The sequence below is a fragment of the Ornithorhynchus anatinus genome, chromosome X5 (genome assembly GCF_004115215.2).
Source record: "Ornithorhynchus anatinus isolate Pmale09 chromosome X5, mOrnAna1.pri.v4, whole genome shotgun sequence".
NCBI lineage: Eukaryota > Metazoa > Chordata > Mammalia > Monotremata > Ornithorhynchidae > Ornithorhynchus > Ornithorhynchus anatinus.
This window is the reverse complement of record NC_041753.1, coordinates 17,281,593-17,294,087: the sequence shown is the minus strand read 5'-3', so window position 1 is coordinate 17,294,087 and position 12,495 is coordinate 17,281,593. Positions and strand designations below refer to the sequence as shown.

Genomic DNA, 12,495 nt, shown 5'->3' with positions numbered 1-12,495 from the left:
GGTACAGTGAAGCTTGTTGTGGGTGGGAAATGTGTCAGTTATATTGTTACATAGTACTCTCCCAAGCACTTAGTACAGTACCCTTGTCTTGTCTGTCTCCCCCAGTTAGACTGTAAGCCCGTCAGATGGCAGGGACTGTCTCTATCTGTTGCCGACTTGTTCATTCCAAGCACTTAGTACAGTGCTCTGCACATAGTAAGCGCTCAATAAATACCATTGAATGAATGAATGAATACCCTGCACACAGTTAGCACTCAATAAATATGACTGATTAGGCTGGCATTAGAGGAGTGGAATGTGTAGGCTGGGTTGTAATAGATCAATGAGATAAGGTAGTAGGGAGAGGGCTGATTTAGTGCTTTAGATCAATGATATGCATTGAGCACTTACTATGTGCAGAGCACTGTATTAAGCACTTGGGACAGTACTTTGTAGACACGTTTGTAGACAGTGCTTTGTGAGACAGAGTTTGTAGACACATTTCCTGCCCAGAATAGACTTACTATCTAGAGGGGGAGACAATGATCAGGAGTTTCTGTTTGATGCAGAGGTGGATGGGCAACCACTGGAGGTTTTTAAAGAGTGGGGAGACATGTGCTGGAAGTTTTTTACGGAAAATTATCTCAGCAGCAGAGTGAAGTATGGACTGGCATGGGGAGAGACAGGAGGCAGGGAGGTCAGTGAGGAGGCTGAGGCAGTATTCAGGACCAAGAACTGGCACAGAGGAAGTGATTATAGTACTAGTGGCCTGTGAAGCACCATTTGCAGTCTCTCTTCTCTACCAGTCACGTTCCCACTGAGGTATGGAGTGCAATAGGTGAATAAGCGGATAGGAATGCAGCACACTGCATGATGAGTGTAGTTTTCACTCACATTCCGGAACTACAGGCAGAACTGGGACTAGAACCCAGGTCTCTTAGTACCCAGAGCAATGTTCTTGCCACTGGATCAACAGCAGGGTTTAAGGATTAGAAACAGCTGCCAGATCATGGGTCTCTTTCTTCCTCAATGAAGTAGAATTTTTCTGGCATCGATTCTCTCTCTAAGCCATTGTACCAATTTCTGGAAGACTTCTACAGAATTGCAGGTTCTAGCAGCAGCTAACTGCTAGGTGACAGGGAAAATACTTCTGGATTAACTGTCCTCAATATTCATTAGCTGCTAGAGGGAAAAGGGGCTGGTGGATAAGAATGAATTAGGTTCTTAATACATCCTGCTGGGAACCCGTATTCAACAAGAAGGGAGTGAAGAGGGGAGACTGAGATTTCCCTGTACATGTGAACACACCAGTATTAGATAGTAGTAACTGTCTGTGAAGGCAAATTTGCTTGTTTTATTCTGTGGTTGCTGTAATCAGAGCAATTAGGAAAAGAGAGGGAAAACAATGGGTAAACTAACCAATCACTTAGCTGAGAGATAGAGAACCTGGGTTCTAATCCCATTTCTGCCATTTGCCTGCTGTATGTCCTTGGGCAAGTCATTTAATTTCTCCATGGCTCAGTTTCTTCATCTGTAAAATGGGGATTCAGTGGTGATTCAGTATCTGTTCTCACACCTCAGACTGTGAGCCCCATGTGAGACAGGGACTCTGGTTGATCTGGTTTTATTTTATCTACTTCAGCGCTTAGTACAGCACTCAGCATGTAGTAAGTGGTTAACAAATACCACAAATAGTATTAACTGAAAGACTAAACAACTAAAATGAAAAGTACATCATACTTGAGAGCCACAGACCTCATCTACATTGTGAGAGATGAGGATGAACCTTCAGACCACTTAAAGCAGTTACTGTCCAATTGCTTTCCCAAAGCTTTTATCACATTCATGAAGTGATTTTGGTTTAGAAATGAATGAATAAGCAGTCTATTAGAGCCTCCCCTTCTTATCATCCTTAAATCTTAAGGTCTAGCCTAGCTCTTCCCTTCCTTGCTGGCAAAAACAAATTGCACCTGCAATGTCAATATTGCTACTACTACAAAAGGCTGTTTTAGGCTCATCAAAATCCTATCTACCAAAGCAAACAGCAACTCCCCAGGGAACCCATCATCCCTTTTATTGCATTAAACCAACCAAGATCCTTGCTGTGCTTCCATAAACCCCTGATTTTGCCTCAGGGGGCTCTGGCCATAAACAATCAGTAATCCATCCACTGTTCGGAAGAGAACCAGGGAGAAAGTCAGCCCAGAGAGGCTCAGGAGAGGAGTAGAAGACAGGGTTTGGGGGAAACCAGAAGGGCTCGTCTTTCACCAGCCTCCTGCCTCTCCTCTCCAAGCTTCTCAGAGTCCCTTTCTCTGGTCCACCTTTCCTGCTAACCCTCTCATGACTTCTCTAGGCTTTTCTCCTACAACTTTTCCCCAATATGGAGCCTATAGAATAGTTCACCTATTTGTGGAATAAAGGAGGGTTCAAAGTTCTCGTCAGGGAATAAATAATAATAATAATGTTGGTATTTGTTAAGTGCTTACTATGTGCAGAGCACTGTTCTAAGCACTGGGGTAGATACAGGGTAATTAGGTTGTCCCACGAAAGGCTCACAGTCTTAATCCCCATTTACAGATGAGGAAATTGAGGCACTGAAAAGTTAAGTGACTTGCCCAAAGTCACACAGCTGACAGGTGGAGGAGCCGTGATTAGAACCCATGACCCGACTCCTAAGCCCATGCTCTTTCCACTGACCCACGTTGCTCTCAGCAGCAGCAGGAATAAATGAACTTTTGACATTTAAACATCTAAAGTCAGTTCTGATGACTGAAAACTTTTGCTTTTAATAATAACAATAATAATAATAATGATAGTTGCCAAGCACTGTTCTAAGCACTGCGATAGTTACAAGATAAACAGGTTGTCCCATGTGGGGCTCACTGTCTTAATCCCTCTTTTACTGATGAGGTAACTAAAGCACAGAGAAGTGAAGTGACTTGCCCAATGCCACACAGCGGACAAGTGGTGGAACCGGAATTAAGCCAAACTAAGCCACACTGCTTCTCTAAAATACCCATGCTCAGTTAAATGTAAAGGCACAAGGAATTTTATGTTTAAATACAGTCTTGGGTTCAAGGAGAGAAATTAAATTGGAAGTTATCCTCCAAAAGACTTCCTTTTTTCCATCCTCTTAGAAGAGAACTATTTGTAGGAAGGTCTCCCATATTTTGACCTATTAGGTAGGTCAACAAACTCCTATTATTGCCAGGGTAAAGATAAATCCTTTATATCAAAATGACTAGAGTACATATCCATATTTTCTGCCAATGTCTATGTGCAGAAATGTATCCAAACTTCATTTATAGGAGATCTAATTGTTTCTTTAAGCAAAATCAAATATCCCATGTTGCCAAAGAGGTTTAAACAGTGAACTCACCTCAACAAATATAAAGCATGGGATGATGGAATAGCTTCGCTGGGTGTTGTTTCCTACAGCCATTTCTCATCACACAACTCAGGGCTGCACTGTCAAAAACTGGTCAAGGCTGAAAGAGAAACAAACAAAGCACTGAGTAAATATGTGTCTGCAATGCCCATTTATTGAGGCAAATTCTTGTGGTGCATAAGCTACTGGTGGGTACTAAGCAGCTCCCTAGTAACTAGCAACTCCTTAGTAATAATAGAATAGTGGACTGAAAATGTTAATACATTCTCTCATTTGAAAGATTTAGGTGGTGAGAATCTAGCTCATGAGAAAGAGGCTGATGATCAAAAGTTCCACAAGTCATAAAATCCATCACAGAGCAAAAAGGAATTTTGATGTCAAACCTCAGGAGACTGAAAGATTAATTGAGCCATATTGAGACAGTTTATGCTTGGGGCTAAAAAAACAAAATTAACAGTATGTTTTTAGCACAGATACAAATCAGATTTAAATTGCCAAAATATTTCAAATTTGGAGGCTTTCATTATAGCTTTCATTTTATGATTCTTATATAACAACATCTGTATGGCCAGTATTTTTCATTTTCAGTAATATCACTCCTTTCCTCCATTTGCAAATGTGGGAAATGGCAAAATGAACTCTCAATACCACAGCTGCCTGTTGGCAGAAAAAAAACCAACACACCAAAAAACCCCAAATTTTAGGCAGCTTACTCATAAACCCCATCAGTCCAGAATCTAAATGATTCAAATCTTAATTTTGAGGGGAGAGATCTAAGGAGGAAAGAGAGGAATGATAATATAAAAAAAAAATAAGTAAAAACTGACCAGGGTTGTGCCAGTGACCTAAAGAGGAAGAAGAAGGGAAACCTCCTAGGAAAAAAAAGAATGTGTCATTTAAAAATGACCAAATCTTCCAGAAAACCCATTCTAAAATAGTGAAAGTTGAGATTGATCAATCAAATTTATTGTGTGCTTACTGTGTACAGAGCACTGACTAAGTGCTTGGGAGAGTACAGTACAATAGACACACATTCCCTGCTCACAATGAGTTCACAGTCTAGAGACATGACACTTCATCATGCACTAGTGTACAAAATAAACTTAGGTCAACCATGGCAGAATTACAATTTGTAATTCAAATTGTTCATCTTGATAATAAAAATGTTAAAAAAAACCTCAGTGTTTTTTTAATGGGGGTGGATCTAGCCAGGTCTTAAAAATCATTTGTTAGGTTTTTTGTGAGGTACAAATCAAGAGGAAAGGTCAGACTTTACAGATCCATAATAATAATAATAATGTTGGTCTTTGTTAAGCACTTACTTTGTGCAAAGCACTGTTCTAAGTGCTGAGGTAGATACAGGGTAATCAGGTTGTCTCACGTGAGGCTCACAGTCTTAATCCCCATTATACAGATGAGGTAACAGGCACAGAGAAGTTAAGTGACTTGCCCACAGTCACACAGCTGACAAATGGCAGAGTAGGTATTCGAACCCATGACCTATGACTCCCAAGCCCATGCTCTACCCAAGTTGTGTTACATTCGGTGGGGTCTCTTCATGGTGAAAAGGCTAGTAAATCAATCACTGCTATTTATTGAGTGCCTACAATATGCTCAGCACAGTACTAAGTACTTTGGAGAGTATAACAGAGTTGGTACACGTTTCCTACCCCCACTGAGTTTACAATCTACTGTAAAAATAAATTCTCTCTCTGCTACATTTAATGCCACAATCCTGAAACCAGTGGTAATAGAATTATTTAACAATCACTTATTTAATAATTTTGTTGAAAAAATATAGGATAATAAGATTCATTATGCACTGAGATAACTCATCTTGTATGGTTCACCAGAAGGCCTTTGGAAAGATGTTTAAAAGACAGATCTAAGGAGAATATCAAAAATGCCCTCTGAATGAGTGTGAATTTATGCATAGTTGCTCAAGAAGACAAGACCTGTGTAAACACTTTTACAGCTCTGGATCATTAATTTGTATTGCACTGTATGAACACAGGAGAAACACAAGAATCTGTAGTAGGAGACAATATGAAACCTTTGGGGTTTTGTTCCCCTTTCTGAGCTTCCAATGTAGTTTGACTGTGAAACACATGTAATTCTGAGGTGCATTGTCAAGGATGGTGCACAGGGATTTCAGTTTGACCTAGTGCTTCCAAACATGTTTTCCAATAATGTTCTCAATTTTCAGAGGAATAATAGCACAGTTGTTCAACTCAGGATTCTCTGACCCAAAATTAAACAAAATAACTACCAATTAAAAGAGACCCAGTTAAAAATACAGAAAAGTTGGAGCAATAAATCACTTCCATATCCTAAGCAAAATTGATCTGACAAACTAATCAGAAAAGCTACTGGTCAAAAGAACTCAAGCCTCCTTTCAATATATTTAACATTTCCAAAACACTGAGGATTTTCTCCCAGCCAAAACACAGCATGTTATTAGAAATAGCCAGAGATTAAAGCCAGAGCTGCTGTTTTCGGTACAGGTTGGAAGAGATCAGAGGCCCTGGATTCTAATCCTAGATCTGCCACTTGTTTACTGTGTGACATTGGGAAAGTCACCTAACTTCTCTGGGCCTCAGTTACCTCACCTGTAAAATGGGGATTAAGATTGTGAACCCCATTATGGACATGGATTGCGTCAACCTGATTAGCTTGTATCTACCCCAGCATTTAGTACAATACCTGGCACGTGTTAAGTGCACATGTGCGTGCACACACACACACACACACACACAAATACATATATATCTTTTAAATGAAAATCCATTGCTGAGAGGCAGGAGAAATTTGGACTTGGTTCTATTTTTTTTCTTTTTTCTTAAAGATTGGGGATGAGGCAAAAAAAAAAAAAGATTAGCAAACAATACTCCTCACTGTTTAGTAGTGATGACATAACATTTGTTCTAGTTAAATCTTATAAAATAGTACAATATTTCCAACCAGATAATCAAGAAGAATCACTGAAACCCATTTATATCCCTTGGGGTGAATTCCCTGTGGGTAAAAATATGCCTGGAGGAACAAACACATATAATGCTATTATAGGAAGAAGATAAACTTCCCATCTCTCTTCAAAGTCCTTGAGCGAGTGGTCTACACCTGCTGTCTCCATTTCCTCTTCTCCAACTCTCTCCTTGACCACCCTCCAATCTAGATTCCATCCACTTTACTCCACAGAAACTTCCCTCTCAAAAGTCACCAATGATTTCCTTCTTGCCACATCCAACAGCCTCTTCTCCATTCTAATCCTCCTCAACTTCCCAGCTGCCCTCAACACTGTTGACCACCCTCTTCTCCTGGAAAAAATATCCAACCTTGGCTACACTGACACTGTCTTCTCCTGGTTCTCCTCCTTTCTGGCCACTTATTCTCAAGCTTTTTCGTGGGCTTTGCCTCCCACCCCCTAACTGTGGGAGTCCCTCAGAACTCAATTCTGGGTCCCCTTCTATTCTCCACCTAAACCCACTCCCTTGTAGAACTCATACACTCTGATGGCTTCAACTACCAACTCTATTCAGATGATTCTCAAATCTCTCTCTCCAGCTCTGATCTCTTTTCTCTATAGTCTTGCATTTTCCCCTGCCTTCAGGACATCTCTACTCCCCCACTCCGCCCGAGGCGGCCATTTTGGCAAGCCCCCACTCTGCCTGAGGCGGCCATTTTGGGAAGGCCTCACTTCCTCTTCCCCCTTGAGGTGATTCATCTCCCCCGCCCCCGCCGACGACGTCATTGTTCTCACCATGTTACTTTACCTTAGCCGCCGCCTACGGCCGCCACCCACCCCGGACCCTCAGGGCCCCCCCGCCGCCACAGGGTTATTTGGTCATGAGCTCTGGGACTCTCTCGGCCGCTGGCCGCTTGACTTTGAGTCTGATCGGGTAGGGTCGGCTCGTCCCCCGACCCTGGTCATCGCCTGCTTATTAACACTATTGTAGTGTGCCTTACTGTACCATGTTGCTATATTAGCGATTTCGCTTGTTATTGTTTATTGTCGTCAGACTTTGAGTTTGATCAGGTCGCCCCTTAATCGAGTCTAGCCCCGACCCTGGTCATCGCCCCTTTTATTAACACTATATTGTATCATACTGTATCATGTTGCTATATTACCGATTTCGTTTATTACTGTTTATTGTTGTCAGTGCTGCCACCCACCTCTCTGGCCTCGCCATATCCCTCCTCCCCCCTCCCCCCTCCCGCCCCTTCCTATCCTCCCCTTCCCCTTCCCCTCTCTCGCTCAGCTCTTTCCCGCTCTCTCCTCTGTCTCCTCCCCCCCTCCCCTCTCCCGCCCAGCTCTTTCCCGCTCTCTCCTCTGTCTCCTCCCCCCCTCCCCTCTCCCGCCCTAGAACCCCACTTTACCAGCGCTACCCCTCTTCCCCCTCCCCCTACTCTTCCCCCCACCAAACCCCCTCCTCACCCCCTCCCCCCTTCTCTCTTCCCGACCCATGCCCCATCCCAGTCCTCTTGTCCCACCGTTACCCCTCATCCCCCTCTCCCCTTCCAGGGCCCCGCCACCTCCTTCCCATCCAAACCCTCCCCTCCCCCCGCCCTTCCCCCCCTCCCCCCCTTGCACCCACAGCTACTTTCAAGTGTGGCCTCTGGAACCCCCGCTCTATTACAGGTAAGCTACCTTTCCTCTCTCGCTCTCTCCTCCTCCTCGCCCTTTCGGAAATGTGGCTCTCTCCCGAAGACACGGTCTCCGCCGCCGCTCTCTCCGGCGGAGGCCTCTCCTTCTCCCACTCCCCCAGACTCACCGGTAAGGGAGGAGGCGTCGGCTTCCTCCTCTCGCCCCGTTGCCGCTTCCGCATTATCCCTCCTCCCCCCTCCCTCTCCTTCCCCTCCTTCGAAGCCCATATCATTCGCCTCTACCACCCCCTCCAGTTACTTGTCGCTGTCATCTACCGCCCTCCCGGTCCCACCTCTGACTTCTTCAATCACCTTGACCCCTTTCTCACCTTCTCTCCTTCTCTCTGCCCACTCTGATCCTTGGAGACTTCAACATCCATATGGATATTCCCGACGACGACTCTGCCGCCCGCCTGCTATCCCTCCTCGACTCTGCCGACCTCCTCCTCCACCATACCGCGCCCACTCACCGACTCGGTCACACCCTCGATCTCGTCATCTCCTACCGCTGCACTATCTCCTCCCTCACCAACTCTGAAATCCCTCTCTCTGACCATAACCTTCTCACCTGCCTCATCTCTCACACTCCCTCCCCCTGCAAATCTTCGCTACTGCCCCACAGAGACCTCCGCTCTCTCGATCCCATCCGTCTTTCCAATAGCATCTCTCCTCACCTTGCCGCCCTGTCCTCTCTTTCCACTCTCGATGATCAGGTCTCCGCTCTCAACTCCACCCTCTCTACTCATCTCGACTCTCTCGCCCCCCTTTCCCTCCACCGCTCTCGCTCCACTAACCCACAGCCCTGGATCACCTCCTCCGTCCGCCTCCTACGCTCCTATGCTCGAGCTGCTGAGTGCTGCTGGCGAAAGTCCAAGCACTAAGCCGACCTCACACACTTCAAATTTATCCTTTCCTGCCTTAACTCTGCCCTCTCCTCCGCCAGGCAAAACTTCTTCTCCTCCCTCATCGACACCCATGCCCGTCACCCGCGCCGATTGTTCCGGACCTTTAACTCTCTCCTTAGGCCCCCTGTTCCTCCCCCTCCCCCATCTCTCACCCCCAATGATCTGGCCACCTATTTCCTCACGAAAATCAACACGATCAGGTCTGAGCTCCCCAAAGTCACCCCTCCGCCTCTCCCCTCCCCCCCCACCAACCCCCTCCCCTACTTTCCCATCCTTCCCTGCAGTATCCTCAGAGGAGATCTCCTCCCTCCTCGCAAGTGCCACCCCCTCCACCTGCGCCTCGGACCCCATTCCCTCTCACCTTCTTAAAACCATCGCCCTTGCCCTCCTAACTTCCTTAACTTCTATTTTTAACCACTCAATCTCCAAGGGCTCCTTCCCCTCTGCCTTCAAACATGCCCACGTCTCCCCCATCCTAAAAAAACCCGCTCTTGACCCCACTTCCCCCTCCAGTTATCGCCCTACCTCCCTACTACCCTTCCTTTCCAAAATCTTAGAACGAGTCGTCTACAATCGATGCCTAGAATTCCTTAACTCCCATTCTCTCCTAGACCCCCTCCAATCTGGCTTCCGTCCCCTCCACTCTACCGAGACTGCTCTCTCTAAGGTCACCCATGACCTCCTTCTTGCCAAATCCAATGGCTCCTACTCCATTCTAATCCTCCTTGACCTCTCTGCTGCCTTTGACACTGTCGACCATCCCCTCCTCCTCCATACCTTATCTCACCTTGGCTTCACGGACTCTGTCCTCTCCTGGTTCTCCTCTTACCTCTCTGGCCGGTCATTCTCGGTCTCCTTCGCTGGAGCCTCCTCCCCCTCCCATCCTTTAACTGTTGGAGTTCCTCAAGGGTCAGTTCTTGGCCCTCTTCTGTTCTCCATTTACACTCACTCCCTCGGTGAACTCATTCGCTCTCACAGCTTTGACTACCATCTCTACGCAGATGACACGCAGATCTACATCTCCGCCCCTGTCCTCTCCCCCTCCCTTCAGGCTCGCATCTCCTCCTGCCTCCGGGACGTCTCCACCTGGATGTCGGCCCGTCACCTAAAACTCAACATGAGCAAGACTGAGCTCCTCTTCTTCCCTCCCAAACCCGGTCCTCTCCCAGACTTCTCTATCACCGTGGATGGCACGACCATCCTTCCCGTCTCTCAGGCCCGCAATCTCGGTGTCATCCTTGACTTGTCTCTCTCGTTCACCCCACACATCCTATCTGTTACCAAGACCTGCCGGTTTCACCTCTACAATATCGCCAAGATCCGCCCTTTCCTCTCCACCCAAACGGCTACTTTACTGTTACAGGCTCTCGTTATATCCCGGCTAGACTACTGTGTCAGCCTTCTCTCTGACCTCCCTTCCTCCTCTCTCGCCCCGCTCCAGTCTATTCTTCACTCGGCTGCCCGGCTCCTCTTCCTGCAGAAACGATCTGGGCATGTCACTCCCCTTCTTAAACAACTCCAGTGGTTGCCTATCAACCTCCGCTCCAAACAAAAACTCCTCACTCTAGGCTTCAAGGCTCTCCATCACCTTGCCCCTTCCTACCTCTCCTCCCTTCTCTCTTTCTACCGCCCACCCCGCACGCTCCGCTCCTCTGCCGCCCACCTCCTCGCCGTCCCTCGGTCTTGCCTATCCCGCCGTCGACCCCTGGGTCACGTCCTCCCGCGGTCCTGGAACGCCCTCCCTCCTCACCTCCGCCAAACTGATTCTCTTTCCCTCTTCAAAACCCTACTTAAAACTCACCTCCTCCAAGAGGCCTTCCCAGACTGAGCTCCTCTTCTCCCTCTACTCCCTCTGCCACCCCCCCTTTACCTCTCCGCCACTAAACCCTCTTTTCCCCCCTTTCCCTCTGCTCCTCCACCTCTCCCTTCCCATCCCCACAGCACTGTACCCGTCCGCTCAACTGTATATATTTTCATTACCCTATTTATTTTGTTAATGAATTGTACATCGCCTTGATTCTATTTAGTTGCCATTGTTTTTACGAGATGTTCTTCCCCTTGACTCTATTTATTGCCATTGTTCTTGTCTGTCCATCTCCCCCGATTAGACTGTAAGCCCGTCAAACGGCAGGGACTGTATCTGTTGCCGACTTGTTCATCCCAAGCGCTTAGTACAGTGCTCTGCACATAGTAAGCGCTCAATAAATACTATTAAATAAAAATAAATAAATAAATAGGTCTCCCTGACACCTCAAATGCAAAGTGTCCAAAACAAAACTCCTTATCTTCCCACACAGGCTCTGTCCTCCTAGTGAGTCTGTTCTCCTCAAACGCATGTCCAAAACAGAACTCTTTATCTTCCCACACAAGCTCTGTTCTCCTAGTGACTTTTCCATCACTGTACATAGCATCACCATCCTCCCTGTTTCACAGGCTTGTAACCTTGGTGTTATCTTTGACTCATCACTCTCATTCAACTCACATATTCAATCTGTCACCAAATTCTGTTTCACCCCTAAAATCCACCCCTTCCTTTCCATCCAAACTGCTATGATGTTAATCCAAGCATTTATCCTACCCCACTTTGATTACTGCATCTGCCTCCTTAATGACCTCCGTGCCTCCTGTCTCTCTGCACTCTGCTCCCCAGATCAGAGCATAGGTGGGGTGGGGGACACTAAAAATAGAAAAAATTGGGGCTGATTGCAGACTGGTGCAATATCTATACCAGGTTGGCATCAGACCAGCTAAAAACTGGACTTTTTGGTATAAAACTAGTTGACATTCTTAGTACCTCACTAGGGCTACATGTGAAAAATGGCCTAGTGGCTTGAGAATGAATGTGCCTCCTTAAGTATCTATCTTCATGGCCATTTTCCTGCTGATTTTGAACAAGAAGATGTCACTTAATTGGACAATCTCTTCTGTTGGTGTTTTCATCCATATCTGGTCTTTTTCTTCAGGTGGCACTTTAAAGATATTAAAGTTTATGACATAAAAGGAGCCATATGAGAGCTGGTCTTACTAGTAGGGGGTTATGGAGTCTCTGCCCAGCAATGCAAAGTCTCATTTTCAGGTTCAGAGCTGTTTTACAGAGGGGAAGCTGTTTGTTACAAGATGTGTTACAGAAACAAAGTGAGACTACAAACCCATCTGCATGTCACATATGCGAATAGATTTTTTTTTAAATTTTCAAAGAAGTTGCTCTGGGCCCCAAATAAATCAAAGTCATACCATTCCCAAGGCATACAGGGTCCTCAATTTGTTCCAAAGGCTCCTGATGCATGTTTGGAACTTGCAGGAAATTTTGTAAACCAGATGGAGAAAAGGAATTCCCTTTCATTAGAAGGGATTTTAGAAAGGTCAACAGATTGAGCTGACATAGCCCCAGATGTAAATAGAAAAGTTGGAAGAATTGATTTGGTGGCAGTGTGTGGAATGCAGTATAGCTGAGTAGATAGAGCATGGGCCTGGGAGTCAGAAGAACCTGAGTTCTAGTCCTGGCTCTGCCACTTGTCTGCTGTGTGACCTCAGGAAAGTCGCTTCACTTTTCTGTGCCTCAGTTACCTCATCTGTCAA

General features: G+C 46.0%; 1 long non-coding RNA gene across 2 annotated transcripts in view; it reads right to left on the bottom strand.

Moving 5' to 3' along the window:
* Positions 1 to 3,361: 3,361 nt before the first annotated feature.
* Positions 3,362 to 12,495, bottom strand: part of LOC114807894 — a 113,223-nt gene continuing 104,089 nt past the window's right edge. For both annotated transcript variants that reach the window (XR_003755907.2, XR_003755908.2), the window contains exon 3: positions 3,362 to 3,467. This is a non-coding gene — a long non-coding RNA (uncharacterized LOC114807894). The remainder of the gene's footprint in view (positions 3,468 to 12,495) is intronic.